General features: G+C 48.3%; 1 long non-coding RNA gene across 1 annotated transcript in view; it reads left to right on the top strand.

Moving 5' to 3' along the window:
- Positions 1–12072: 12072 nt before the first annotated feature.
- The window catches only part of LOC140218957 (uncharacterized), a 137378-nt gene continuing 135719 nt past the window's right edge, over positions 12073–13731 (top strand). Inside the window, exon 1 of the long non-coding RNA XR_011895141.1 lies at positions 12073–12355. This is a non-coding gene — a long non-coding RNA (uncharacterized lncRNA). The remainder of the gene's footprint in view (positions 12356–13731) is intronic.

Genomic DNA, 13731 nt, shown 5'->3' on the forward strand with positions numbered 1-13731 from the left:
CACTGGCGTCATGGAAAAGATGTACAATTACGTAAATGGACATGGTGCGACAGGAGTTTCACGCATCTGTCTGTCGCTGACGCTATGGGCAAGCGAACTCGATGCGTTTTGGTAACAGCCGCGTTGCGCAAGTAAGCCTCTTTGTCCTTTCTTTTTCAGCAGCGGTGTACAGAACGCTCTTATTCTACATTCTAACAGTAATTCGCTCACTCGGTGTCGTCGGAAATAGCGTCTATACTCGAAGTCGTTGCGAAACACACACCGAAAGCCAGACCAATACGCATGCGACGTCCTTATAACCACGAGTTGCATGTATGTCACCTTATCGGAACTAAATCCAGTGATCTTGTTCACACAAACTCTAGCGCGTCAGCGCGTCAGGCCGAGAAAGTGTGGGGTCAGTTTCGCTCAACCAGCCTGCAAGGGCTGCAAGGCCTGCAAGGGCTGGACCCGGCCGCGTCTATAACGCGGCCGGGTCCATCTGGGTCAGCCCTACTTGCGATTCGACCCATTTGCGTCGAATTCATCTGAATAGGGCTGCGCCCGGTGACTCATGAGTATGGTTCGTCATAAATATCAATGTTGACACGTCATCCAGTGATTTCTTCTGCATTTGGCATGTTACCGAAATGTATCTGTTACAAAACAGGCATGGCTTTCTACTGGCCTCGAGGGCATATCGTGGCGCCATCTGCTGGAATCTATCCGTGACGTAGAAAGTGACATCACGTGATACGAGCTGCGAAGTGTCCGGCATCTCCAGCGGTTCAACCGCTGTTAATCTTGAGTGCTTGCACGTTTTAAGCATTCTGTGTGTGGCGCCTTAGTTGCAAAACAACCTAGCGCGTACAGTCGGCGTCACCCTTATGTAGAGCGCGGGAACGCCTGCCTTCGGGGTGCTCAGGAGCCAGCCAGTGAAGTCTAACAGTAGCTGTTGGGCAAATTTGGGCCCAGAAACTACCATTAGACTTCGCTGGCTGGCTCCTGAGCGCCCCGGAGGCAGGCGCTCCCGCGCTCTACATAAGGGTGACGCCGACTGTACATCCCAATTCTGGTGTGTTGGGTGGCAAAGGCTTTTAGCGAGTAACCTGACGCTTTCATATTGGTTATTCAGTTCGCCTAATCTTTCATAAAGTCGCTATACACACTTTTGCCGCAATAACAGTACTGTTCACAGCATTCGTCGCAAGGAGAGCGGCTTGCCCCTTTTGCTACAATTTCAGCGGGACGATGATTTATCGCCGCTCTATTTTAACACGTCGAACTTAAATCCGTTATATTTTTGGTCTCCTCATACCGCGCTTTCGCCGTGTACGCGCATGCAGGTCGCGTGTACACAGCGCAGCGTATTTTGACTCACATCGCATCAAGCGAGAACGCTACAAACCCTCTGTGCGTCGCTTGCTCGATTCTTACGATTGCAATATTATTTCGTTTTCTGTGGCTTTTAACCCAAGGATTCATCGCTTCGTTTTGGGGTAGGCGTGAGACAACTGCGGGCTCGGTAGCACACGCCCGGCACTGCGGCACCACGAAGTAAACCATGCTGTAAGAGTGGGCAACTAAATTGCTGCCTCTGCAATGAATCACGTTATCTACAATCTTACAATCAAGACTTCAGTCACCCAGTCAGCGAGTCGCGTTGACAGCGGCAAAAGGCACCAACGCGGGTCACGTGATGTCACGTAATTTCTTCGTCATAGCCATAGCATCGTCGGTCTTTCTAGTGGTGGCCCGCGAGACCAATACTGTAAACTCAATTCCTCTGCTCTAGGCTCGTCTATAACTCTGCCTTTGCAACTGTTCGTCTTCCCTTTCCCTTCTACTATCGTTAGCGCTCTTGTGTATTCTTACTAGCGTTAAACATGCACGTCACCATGCCGAAAGTTCGACATAGTTTAACTACACTTTGCGGCCCCACCACATGGCAGCAAGTGAAAAGCACGTTCTCAAACGCGAGTTTTGGGCCTGCGCAACTTCGCTCTTCTCAACTCCAGACGACATGCGTACAGGACCGCGAAGTGTTTGAGCTTTTTCTCAGTTTAACGCAATTCGAAAAAAAAAAAGTTCCTGGAACAGTTCTGCACTCGTGCTACCAGTCAAGGCTCGCGTTTACGAGCAGCGGAGTCGCGGACTTGCTAGAAGCAGCGTCCGCGAAAGAGACGGGCCGGAGTCACTTGTCCTGTGCTCGATGCGCACCCGCACCCGTACATACGCAGCCGTCGCCGTCCTTCTAATTCATTCGTTTTCGTTTCCGGGACGGCCCCGGAAGGAGACGTCCTGGGCCAACTCTTCCGGTTCCTTTCTGTCCCTGCTCCACTCACCTACCCCGACGGCGGTGGCGGCGGTGGTGGTGGAAAGCGGCTAAACGCGAGGCGGGTGTGAGTCCAGGGGCGCGCTTCAATCTTGATTAGCGGACCCCGCGACTGACGCTCGCCGTCCTTCTCTCCTCTCTCTTTCCTCCTTGCCGCGGCCGCGCCAACGCGGACCTATAGTGGCCTCCCGGCACTTGGGGGTGCACCCCGCGACCAGTTCGTGATTCGTATTTCGCCCCGGATCCGATGTCCCTATTCTCCCCCTTTCCAGCTTCTCCTTTCGCATCCTCAGATATCAGTTTTTGCTCTTACGACGTCCATGCTCCCCTTCCTTTTCATGCCCGTGAAAGGACATCTCTTTAGTTGCTTGTCTCTCCCGCCCTCTTGCATTCGTATGCGTCCTGCGCTTTTATCACTTTTTTTTTTCCTTTCAACAATGTTGCACTCCTGTTTTTGTTCGTTTCTTACTGTTGAGCTCACAGACAGTTCTTAGCAGTACCTGATACGAAATTACGTCATCACTAGTCTACAAAGGGGCTGTACATATACCAGGTCGATTTCATTTGTGGTTATCACTTTCAAGGCGCATTCATCGCATAAGTGAAAAGGAAGGGGAGCCTGTCGCTCCAATGATGAGGCGTCGTCGCGGATCTTACGTAACGCAAAAGTGAAATTATCCCCGAAAGTGATTGAGCGTGAATACGGCCACTGTTGAATCAGAGAGACATATTTAAACGAAGCAAGGGCTATATAATATGGCGCTTCTCTCGCGGATAACTAATCATCTGCCTTTGAAGCGAAGCGGCTGAGTAATATCGATTTTAAGGGCCTCAGGCTGTTCATATCTTTAGCATAGACGCGTTCCATGACTCGTTTTCGCGTCAACTCCATATCAAATCTGTAAGAGAATTTACGTCACAACTGACGCATATCTTAATTACCGTGTTCCTTAATTACGCTTTGCGTGCTGGTAATTAAATATATTAAGAAAGTATGCTGATGGCTCATCAGATGCTTTATCCCACGCCTTCTTTTTCTTTTGTGCTTTGTTTTCTAATATTATCACACACTCGCCGTGGTGGCTTAGCGGCTATATGACATTGCGCTTCTAAGCACGAAGTCGCGAGATCAAACCCCGGGCAGGCGGCCGCATTTCGATGGAGCATGTAATACCGTGCATTGGGTTCAAGGAAAAGTGACCAATGTGGCCAAATTAATCGGGAACCCCAGTTTAATGAAATCCCAGAATTAAAAAAAGTTGCCACCCCTTCTCTGGCCACCCTCGACATCTCTTCCACTGCTCTTGGCACCCACTTTAGACTACACTCTAATAGAATACCAGCTATATTTTCTGCTCATTGTGGGACGTACCCAACTTCTCCTGAACCTTGATGTCCTTCATTAAACGTTCCTTTCTTTCCTCTCACCGCCAGCCAGTGGGACTAGCTATAGCCATCAACACAGTACAACACAACACCGTTCAATCTTTTGGGCCTAAACTGACAAAATAATCTTACTTTTCGTTCGAGGTACTCTATTTGTGCGGCTGGAAAGACAAAAGCTTACGCATTGACTGGCGCCTCATCCAAAGCATCTTCAATATCTATACTTAGTTGTCACTAATACGCGGCCACATTCGGCGTGTGTTCCTTTTTGACGGCCACCGGTGCGTCTTTTGCGCGTGTCGGCAGTCTGTGCATTTTGTACATGCGTGTCTCTTCGATGCAATGGGAGCTTTCTTTGTATATACAGTACAATACAATACAATACAATACAATACAATACAATACAATACAATACAATACAATACAGTACAATACAATTACATTTTTATTTCCATTAAAACAATGAAGGAGACTGTGGGTAAAGATGCCACCAAGAGCAGCTTGACAGAGGGCCAGAATCCCCCCTTATATAATGCAATTGGTGACAGCAGCATGCACTATATAGGCACTGTAATAAATGCAAAAGCGCATATCGGCTTTAAAAGAAAACGGATTTTAACAAAATGTGTAGATTAAAAAATAAAAGAAAGTGCACAAGCATCGCAGGCTTAAAAAGTAACATTAGGATTCGTTACTTTGCTCAAGCTGACATGATTTAGTTACATCAGGAGCAGAAAATAAATGTAAGGTTTCTTTGTATAGTTGTTAAAATATTAGATCCAATTTCGTGTTGCTTCATCAAAACAGTTGGCAGTGTATTTAATAATTTTTCTCCAGAGTAAATTATTTTGCCAGTAACCACGTTCCAAATTTCTTTGTCTGGTGGCACAATTGGCGTCGCACTGTAGTGTAATTTGTAAGAACAAATGCAATGCATTCCGCGTTGCTGCTTAAAATCTCGGCACAAACTGCCAATAACTCGAAAATAAATTTTAAAAAGAGACATCTACAGGCGTATGCTCTCATACCTTTACTGCCGTTTTCCTATCTGCTAATGTTACGCTCGCCATTTCCCGTTCACGTTACCTCTAGCGCTTCCTACAAACTTATCGCCTATCCACCAAGTTTATCACACTTAGGCTAACACCGGAGGAATAAAGTAATTACACATTGTTCAAGGAAACGGGGTGACACTAAAGAATAATAATAATACATTCTGGCCTATTACATGCCAAAACCACGATTCTGATTACGAGGCAGGATTACGAGTAGGGGACTTCGGGTTAATTTCGACCACCTGGGCCAACCTACGCCTAAATCTGAGCACATGTTCTTGTATTTCCCCTATGCAGCTAAAACGAAAAAAGAAAAAAAAGCAGCCTGTATATGTAGGGACGTCCTTTGCATCGGCACAACATTTCAGAATCTTCGTGACAGATCCCAGGCACAACGTCGTCAACGCTCACGTGTCTTTGTCCTTTTTCTGAGTGTCTCAAAGAGCCGTACATTGAAGTAAATGCTGAACACAATTAAACGTCGATACGCTGAAAACGAAAAAAAAAAGCCACCGGAGTTCTTTCATGGCGAGCACCGACTGGGTGGCCACTTAGACGAAGCGCTCGCGGAAGTGCGTACCCTCGCAGAATTTTTTTCGGGCAGCCTTCTTTCCACACATGTCTTCGGTGGCCTGCTTTGCGTCAACGAAAAAGTGCTTCAGTTTGTGTGTGCATGTGTGTTCGCGTGCGTGCGGGCTTGCGTATACCTGGATGCACGTACATTGTGCAAGAATAAAATAATAATAGTGTAAATTCAATCTCTTTACAATCTGTGTTTACGCTGCTGCTTCTACTTCTTTTACGGATCAGTGTTGTCTCGCTTCCTCGATGACTCCGACAAGTGGAATTGCGGTAGGCTTTTTTTTTTCTTGTGTTCTTTTTCTTTTCTTTTCTTTCTTTCTTTCTTTTTCTTTAAGGTTTCGTTTCTTCCACGCAGTGCGTCGCCGTTTGCCCTCCGCGTTTCTGGAGTTGTGCCCACCCACGCGTCGCTGCCGTGGCGGCTCGCTTCGGCGAGGTGTCGACGGGGTCGCTCTCGTTGTACACGTTGCTCTCGAGGTTAGTATTACGGACCATGCTTCCGGTGGTGTCCGCGCGTGCAAAGCTGTGGCGTGACAGCGCAGTTACGACGACAGGGGCGCGTAATTTCTTTTTCTTTCTCTCGCTTTTCTCTCTTTCTCTTACCTCTGACATGTTGTGAAGCGATTCTTCATTATTCTGTGCGAGGCGCGCTCGAGCTGCGTGAATTATGTTCATTCGATCCTGTCGCCTTGCGCTTGTAATCCTGTAGTGCCACAACGCGTTTCAACATCAAGGGAGAGAGAGAGAGAGAGAGAGAGAGAGAGACAGGATGGGAGGGAGGTTAACCAGGCGCACGTCCGGTTTGCTACCCTGCACTGGGGGAAGGGGGTATGGGAATGAAGAGAGAGAGAGAGAGCACAGTTTCGCGCACAGGGGAAGGTGGAAGGAAAGTTGGAACAAGTCGTTAAGCTCTATTTCGGGCCATGGAGATACACATTTGTACGAAATAATAGACAGTGAAATGTGATTTGAACTAGAACCAGGTTAGTACAGGAAATCACAATCATTGATTGTTTTCGTGAAGTATCCACTACTGAAAAACTTATTCAAGCGTATCAAAAAAGAAACGCCGCTAGAGGCTGTGCGATAAGCTTGCCGTGTTTAGATCAGAATTTTGAGCTATCAAAACGGCGCAGCATAAGTTATACGTTGGGAATTCCAGGTTCAATTCTAGCGGTAGCAGGAGATACGCGTGGCTGTTATGTTTTTTTTTTCTTATCATGCAGTTATTTTATTGAAATGCAAATAAACAAAAGAGTTTTTGTCGCTGTGTGCTGCGGCCTGCTGCTCCGTTTCGTTTGGATAACGACTAAATGAAGATAAAAAAGATTGTCTGCATTTAAAAGAAGAGGTGATCGAAATATGTTTCCTTTCTTTGTTGTTCCTGTTGGTGGGGTTATTGTCGCATAAGCACAAAAGAAATGTTGGCTTGTGTGGCAGAACAATACGCGCGTAGATGCGCAACTGACCTTTTTCCAGACCGTTTATAATGTTTGCGAAACACTGAACGCATCAATACGACCTTCTCCGAACTTGGATATCAAGCAGCCGTATAACAACGTGCGTCTGTCGTTACGGTTGTAGAGAACGCTCCTGTTCGCAGCAAACTATGACAACGTTCCCTCAGCGGTTCCTAGAAACCGTCTCTGCACCGACATCCCTAGGAAGGTTGATAAAACAGTAATAATAAAATTAATAACAAAACACAGTCCTCACAAAAGAGAGACGATCGAAATTGAACGAGAGTCCTTTGTTTATGCTGCGCCGTGTGTCGTAACCCTATAACCGTACGCCATGTTTGAGCTCGGGTTCTTATCAGACACTGGCGCACTGCGGGGTTTTATACGCGGGCACGGGAGCCGATCGCTGCTCCCGGGCGCGTGTTCCTCGTTGTCGACTCATTTTCGATTCCTTGCGGCACGTTGTTTATTTCGGTTTTCGCTGGATGCACATGCGTGCACGCACGTCTATACGTGCATACAGTATACCATATACGCGATGCATCTCCGGTGCAAAGGGTGAGAGAGAACCTGCGTGGGGCGTGAGTTTTGCAGCCGCCGTTGGTCGGGCTGCTACCCGGTCTTTTTCCAAATTGTTTTCCCTCCCCACTTCATCCAGCGCTCCGCAAATTGATTTTTTTTTGCGCGCAAGCCTTGTTGTGCGGCCCAACCGGGAGGTGATCTGGAGGGGGAAACCGAACGCCTAATTGAAAACCGTTGCGACATGCGGTTCGTTCAACTTGCCGCTGTCGTGTCACATTTCGGGCCCCAGGCTCCAACCACGACGCGGCACACGTGACCGAGCCGGTGCAGAGGGGGAGAAGGAGAGAAAAGACAAACTTGGGCCGAGACAAGGCAAACCAAGCCAGCAAACTAGAGGGGGGAAACGCGTTGGCTAAGAACAACTTCGTATCATACTCCATGGCCAAATGTGGCTGCTGCTTGCCTAGTTCTTATTAATTGACAGACAGACAGACAGACAGACAGACAGACAGACAGACAGACAGACAGACAGACAGACAGACAGACAGACAGACAGACAGACAGACAGACAGACAGACAGACAGACAGGCAATGAATTAGAAAAGAAAGAAATTGCGGCAGAACCCATCTCGTGATGACAATCGAAGGTAATGCATTAGCATTTAATCAATATAGCGAGGCAACATATTGCCACCGTCGAAACGTTCCGTATATGAGGCGTGGACTGCAGCGGGGCTCCTCTTTCGCGCTTCCTTAAATACACTCTGCGGCATCTAGCGCCGCCGCCGCGAAGCTTCCACTTGGCCTCCGAAATGTGTGGCTCGCCGGTGCATGCGAACGCTGAGGAACGCGTCAAGCTTCAACCGGGCCCCTTTCCCGCGCTTCTCTTTGGACACGCTGCGCCATCTAGTTGCACGCCTGAGACGTCCGTGCGTGGCCTCCGACACGAGAAGCGTGGCACGCGGGCGCCTGAGAATGCTGAGTATTGTTCTCTCGCTTGCCGCACACTTAGTGGCACATAGTTAGTGACTGAAGCTGGCGGAAGGTTCATTCCAGTCCCTCGTCTACAGTGAACCATGCGGGCGTGAAAGATGTTCGTTGAAAGAGTGTCGCGTATGTAGACAATGCCATATGCCGAGTGACCCAAGTTGGTCCGATGGTTAGTTCCAGACCCTGTTTGCTCAGAACAGCAGCACGATGTGCTAGGCATTCGACCGCGAACTAGCTAGCGACCAAGGACGGCGGGAAGACGGTTTACAAACATGCATCTATACAAAGACAGATACATACATACACACATACATAGCCTCCGGAAAGAATGACAAAGCATAAAAAAGTGCGCGTGCGCATGCGGGGGTTTTGTATGAAAGGCAATGTGTGCGTGCGTGCGTGTGTGTCTATTGAAGTATATTCGGGGGTACTGCGTGCCAAAACCACGGTCAGTTGTTTGTGAGCACGCCGCAGCGGGGGGCTCCGGATCAACTTTGGCCACTTGTGGTTTTGTAACGTTCAACCCAACGCATGGTAAACAGCGGCCGCCGCTGCCGGGATCGAACCCGCGAGCTCTAGTTCAACATTGCAACGCCATAGGCATTGCACGACCGCGGCGGGGACATGTGTATAGCCATATCGTAAGAAGCCGACAAACAATTACACCAAGGACGGCATAATTTCCATTATGCTTGCCTTGGTGCCATTGTTTCTTGGCTTCTTATGGTATGACTTATAAAAATCGGGCCCCTTGGTTCACTGTTTTCTCATTCATAAATTAATAAATAAATAAATAAATAAATAAATAATATGTGTGTGTGTATGTGTGTGTGTGCGTGTGTGTATGTGTGTGTGTGCGTGTGTGTGTGCGTTTGTGTGTTCTAAGATTCTATACATACTGAGATTTAAGATGAAGACATTCGGGAAACCACATGAAGGCCTGCTTATATTCAACGCCGGTTTTCAATCTAGAAATTGGCCCCGCGGCAATGATGTTCGTTCCTCCGACAACTAAGCCGCGTCGTTCCCTGTCTCGCTAATGGTGTTCGCGCGATGGGACACTGTAGAGCACTCTATCACAGCAGCGCGAGCTCAAACAGCGCCGTGCGCGCAAACAAGCGCACGTGGAGGGCTCTCACTTAGGCTGCAGTTTGCCTATTCTTAGTTTCTTTCGGTTAAGTGGCTATCCTGTTTGCTCGCGGTTTCGGGCCAGTGTCCTTCGTTCGGTCATTGGCAAGTGCGACCGGAAAAAATAGGCGTTCCGTTTCAGACATGTGCTACCTTTCTTTCTCTTTTGAATTCTTTTTTTTCGCTGGTATCGCGACGAGGATGTTAAGCATCTGCTTGCCGCCAGGAGCGCCGCATTTGTTTTGCATATGGGATAACTGTATGTGCTCCTTTTAGGAAAGGGAGCCTGTACGGTAACTCTTGTTTGCATGTAGGGGAAAGGGTGAGGGAGGCGAGAAGGTGCTGTCTCGTGCCCGCCGCTAATCAGCCTGGCCGAGTATCTGCAGTGGCAGTAATCTAAAGCGTATCACCTCAAAACATGGGAATGGACAGCACTGAAGGGAGCAACAGACGCGCCAGAATAAACATGACAAGCATAGTTGGAGGCAAGCTAGCCGAGAAGGCCGAGTTCGGAAAAAAGCCCGTGTACTTAGATTTAGGTGCTTGTAAGAACCCCAGGTGGTCCAAGGTATTCCTGAGTCTGCCACTACAGCTTGCCTCATAATTAGATCGGTGTTTTGGGACATAAAACCCCATAATTTAATTTGTTTTAATTGTCATGCAATTTTTATTTTTATGCACTACATCACTTGCAAGCTATATATACGCCGAAATACAAACTACACGTCGGGCAGATGCACACCCTGAGACGTATACGCAGCGATGTCACAAGGACGAAGGCGATGTGCGAATTTGTCGATGGAATAATGCTGTTGAGAGGTATATGCACACAGCTCCCTTGGTCTGCAGGCTGTTTTTCATTACGTGACTTGTGTCTGTATGTGTATATTGTACCTGTATCTATATGTGTATTGTATATTGTATCTAAGCAGTAACGAAAACACAATATCTATTCCACAAGTGTTAAGAGTTTGTAGAGGAGCAGTTCAATCAATATCATGCCTTAGGGGCAGGAATCTAAAGAGAGAAAAAAAAAAGAAGTTCGCGTTGTATGGCATTGTTTGTACCGACCCCTCTGTTCTCCATCACAGAGGGGCCCCGCACGCTTCGGTCGCACAACGAACAGCATTCTCAGGGGACCAGGGTCGCGACTGGTCAGCACTGTTTCATTCTGATCCGTTGCCTGCATGGCGAAAGCATACCATACGAGTACATGGCCGCCGTTACTCCCACCGGCACGGCGAACGCAGCACTTGATGACGGGGTGACTGGGGAAGTTAAGGCTCCAGAAAGCGAGATGCAGGGACTTAATAGCACTCGTTTCGTCAAACTTAACGCCTCCGCCTACTCCTCCCATGTACCGAGGATGCCAGATAGCCCATTAGTACGACCACCATTATAGTTATCAGTACAGTACAGCCGCCGTCACGCTCCGTCGTCATTATCGACCTAGTTACTTCTCAATGCCTACTCCATTGTAACGTAACCATCGCTAATTCCCAAACTTTGACAATAATATCATAAGTTGCCTGTCTAGAGCAGCATCTTCAATAGCATGATCGGGTGGAAGGCAGCCTTCATCTTGTGGAATTAGCTTCAATTTTTTTTTTTTTAAACAAGTTCGTGCAGACGAAACCTACCGGTGATTCTCGCACTTTCGTTTACTGCTTGCACTTGCAACAGTCCACGAAGCATTCGTGTCCTACTGTAGGAGTATAAGTAGTGAACATTGCAGAAATCCTTCCGAATTGAGAAGGGAAACCTGGTCATTTATAAACCTGAATGAGCAGATTTTATTCCTGTGATCACAATCATTGAAATACCCAGTGTGTCGCGCTTCGTTTCGAAGAAAAAGAAAGAAAGTGTCGTACTGTTCTTCCGAAGTTACTACAAATCACGCCTGAATCCATCTATCGCTCGCCTGATCGCCTTGCCCTTCCTTTGTATATCTAAGTCGGTACGTCTCGAAGACGCGACATCCAGTCAAAAGAGGTTCAGTGTGGAGGTTATGAAGTCTGCAATTTCTGATTCTTCGGTTGCGAACAAGCATTAATATAGTATGCTGCATCTTTATCTCTGCTGTAAAGCATCTTTGTCACTGTATTTAAAAACTTTATCTGTGTTTTTTTTTTTCAATATTTGTTTAGATACGCAGGTACCAGATAACTCCAGCAGCAACAACTCAAAGGCTTTCTTTAAATTCTTGCTTTTTGTATGTGGCGAACAAGTATTCAGTAGACTCTCACCACGCCACAGTGCACACCACCACAGTGCTCACCGCTCAGTATTTTTGAGGTCGTGCAACCGGATGTAATTGTCGAGACCGTGTTGCGAAGGTTAGGTGGGAAATATTTTCGATTAGATGAATTCCCTTGCACGGAGACTTTTGCCAGTATGTATAATAATTTATTAGCTCTAGACTTATAATATATTGACATTTAAATGAGGCTCCCAAAAACATTCTGCGATATTTTGCGTTCTCGGAGGGCCGAAAGAAGCGCGAGATGTGCATTTTGGTCTTTCCTAGCAGACGACGCGACGCGCTTTCCCAACATCTCTGTCGTTTTCCACCAATCAGCGCGCGGCTCTTCCGTCGGTGCGGTCTCGCTGCTCCGGCGACCGGCTGCACTCCCTTCCCTCGATGCTTGCAACGCCTCGCACGGCTTCATCAGCGGCGCGGGTTTGAAGTGTACTCGTTTTTCTGCGTGAAATCGACGGTGCAAGTTCGTTTCGCTCTTGGTGCTTCCCGTGCGCGAGACTTGTGGACTCTTATTGTTGTGCGTGTGGTGCGTGATCTACCGGATAGCCCGCAAAGCCCGCAAAGCCCGAAGCGATCGCCGCTGTCCGTCTTTTCAACAAGTCGGCTAGGCCTAATTTGCTCGGTATCCCAGGCTGCGACGAGAAAGTATCGTTGTGCGAAGGTGGGTTATTTGCATTTTTGCTAACGAGAGAGTTTGATATATTCTTTGTGATACCGCTGCACTGCCGAGAGCAGCGATGAGCGAAGGAGAAACTCGCACGAGAACGGTGCTCATATGTCGCTTTCGCCCTTTGATATTCGCCGGAGAGACTAGTTGTAGCGTGCTCGCCTGTCATTTAGCCTTTCGCTTGCCCGTACGCACTGTGTCTCATCGAGTGCGGGGATAGTGATGTTTAAGTTCACCAAACTCTCAGGAACCTAATCGTGCCACCTCGGAGATCTGAATGCAAGATGCGCACGTTGATGGGAATTCTGGTTTCAACGCCGGCTCGCGCCTTTAATTCAAACGGAGCATCTGCCTTGTCTCCGTTTCGTGTCATTTTCCTGGCAATCGACGCGTATCAAAGCGCGATGTGCGACTCCGTCCTAGTGAGATATCCGTGCGTCGCGTTTGTACGGTGGTGACTCGTTTCTGCCGCAGATCGTTTCGCATGCGATTCTCACACCGTGACTACCTCGCTATCACTCCACTTTCGCTTACTTACCTTTTGCTTAGCGCGTTTGATATTACGAGGGACGATTCTTCGTCTGCTCCCCTTCCGCGCTAGTTTTTAGGTAAGCCAAGAGACAAACGTGCTCGCATGCCGGTCTACGCGTTTTTTTTTTTTTTAGTTGATTTTGTGTCCAGCAGCGGATTTTACTGCGGACACAAAAAGGCCGGGCAAGCATCACTCAAGCGTCAACAACTATCAGCTCGCGCGTATTCGGAACAATGCACGCCGCTTGATGAGCGATGCCCATAATGTTAAGATCACTACGCTCGAGGGAGTGACAGCCGCATCTGCACTAAACGCGGGCGATTTGCGCCCGAGGGTGCGGCAGACGGGCAGTGCGCTTGCCGAAAGCATAGCAGTTCATATCGCGCAGTTCTCTTATGAACAGAGAGTGGACGACAGTTACTCGGCGGTGAAGTTGTACCACTTCGCACACGGATGATGTGTTGCCGTAGTCGCAGGCCCGGCGCGATCGGTTCATTCCCGTCTCGTAGAGCCCAACGCCCTGGGAGGCGTGGTTCATTGATCCGCTGTTCCCGATCGCTCCCCGAGGTGGCGCCACCGCCTCGGCCGGCACGTTAGTTTCGGTGGTTTCCAGGCGGTGTCTGTAAGCGCCCGTTACGCGTGTCCTTTGAGCTTCTCAGGTTGTCCTCGCACCTTGTCTTTTGTGTCAAGCCTGTGTTACGTGCAGACGCGCACGCGAAGTACATTGTTAAAATTGTCTTTCATTTAATTTCTAACCACAGTTCTCGCACTTGTTTACGTATCCCCAGAAACGCTTGAAATTCGCTCTAGTGGAAATCAGTGGAACACCGATCCTTAT

This window comes from Dermacentor andersoni, chromosome 6 (genome assembly GCF_023375885.2).
Source record: "Dermacentor andersoni chromosome 6, qqDerAnde1_hic_scaffold, whole genome shotgun sequence".
In the NCBI taxonomy this organism is placed as follows: Eukaryota; Metazoa; Arthropoda; class Arachnida; order Ixodida; family Ixodidae; genus Dermacentor; species Dermacentor andersoni.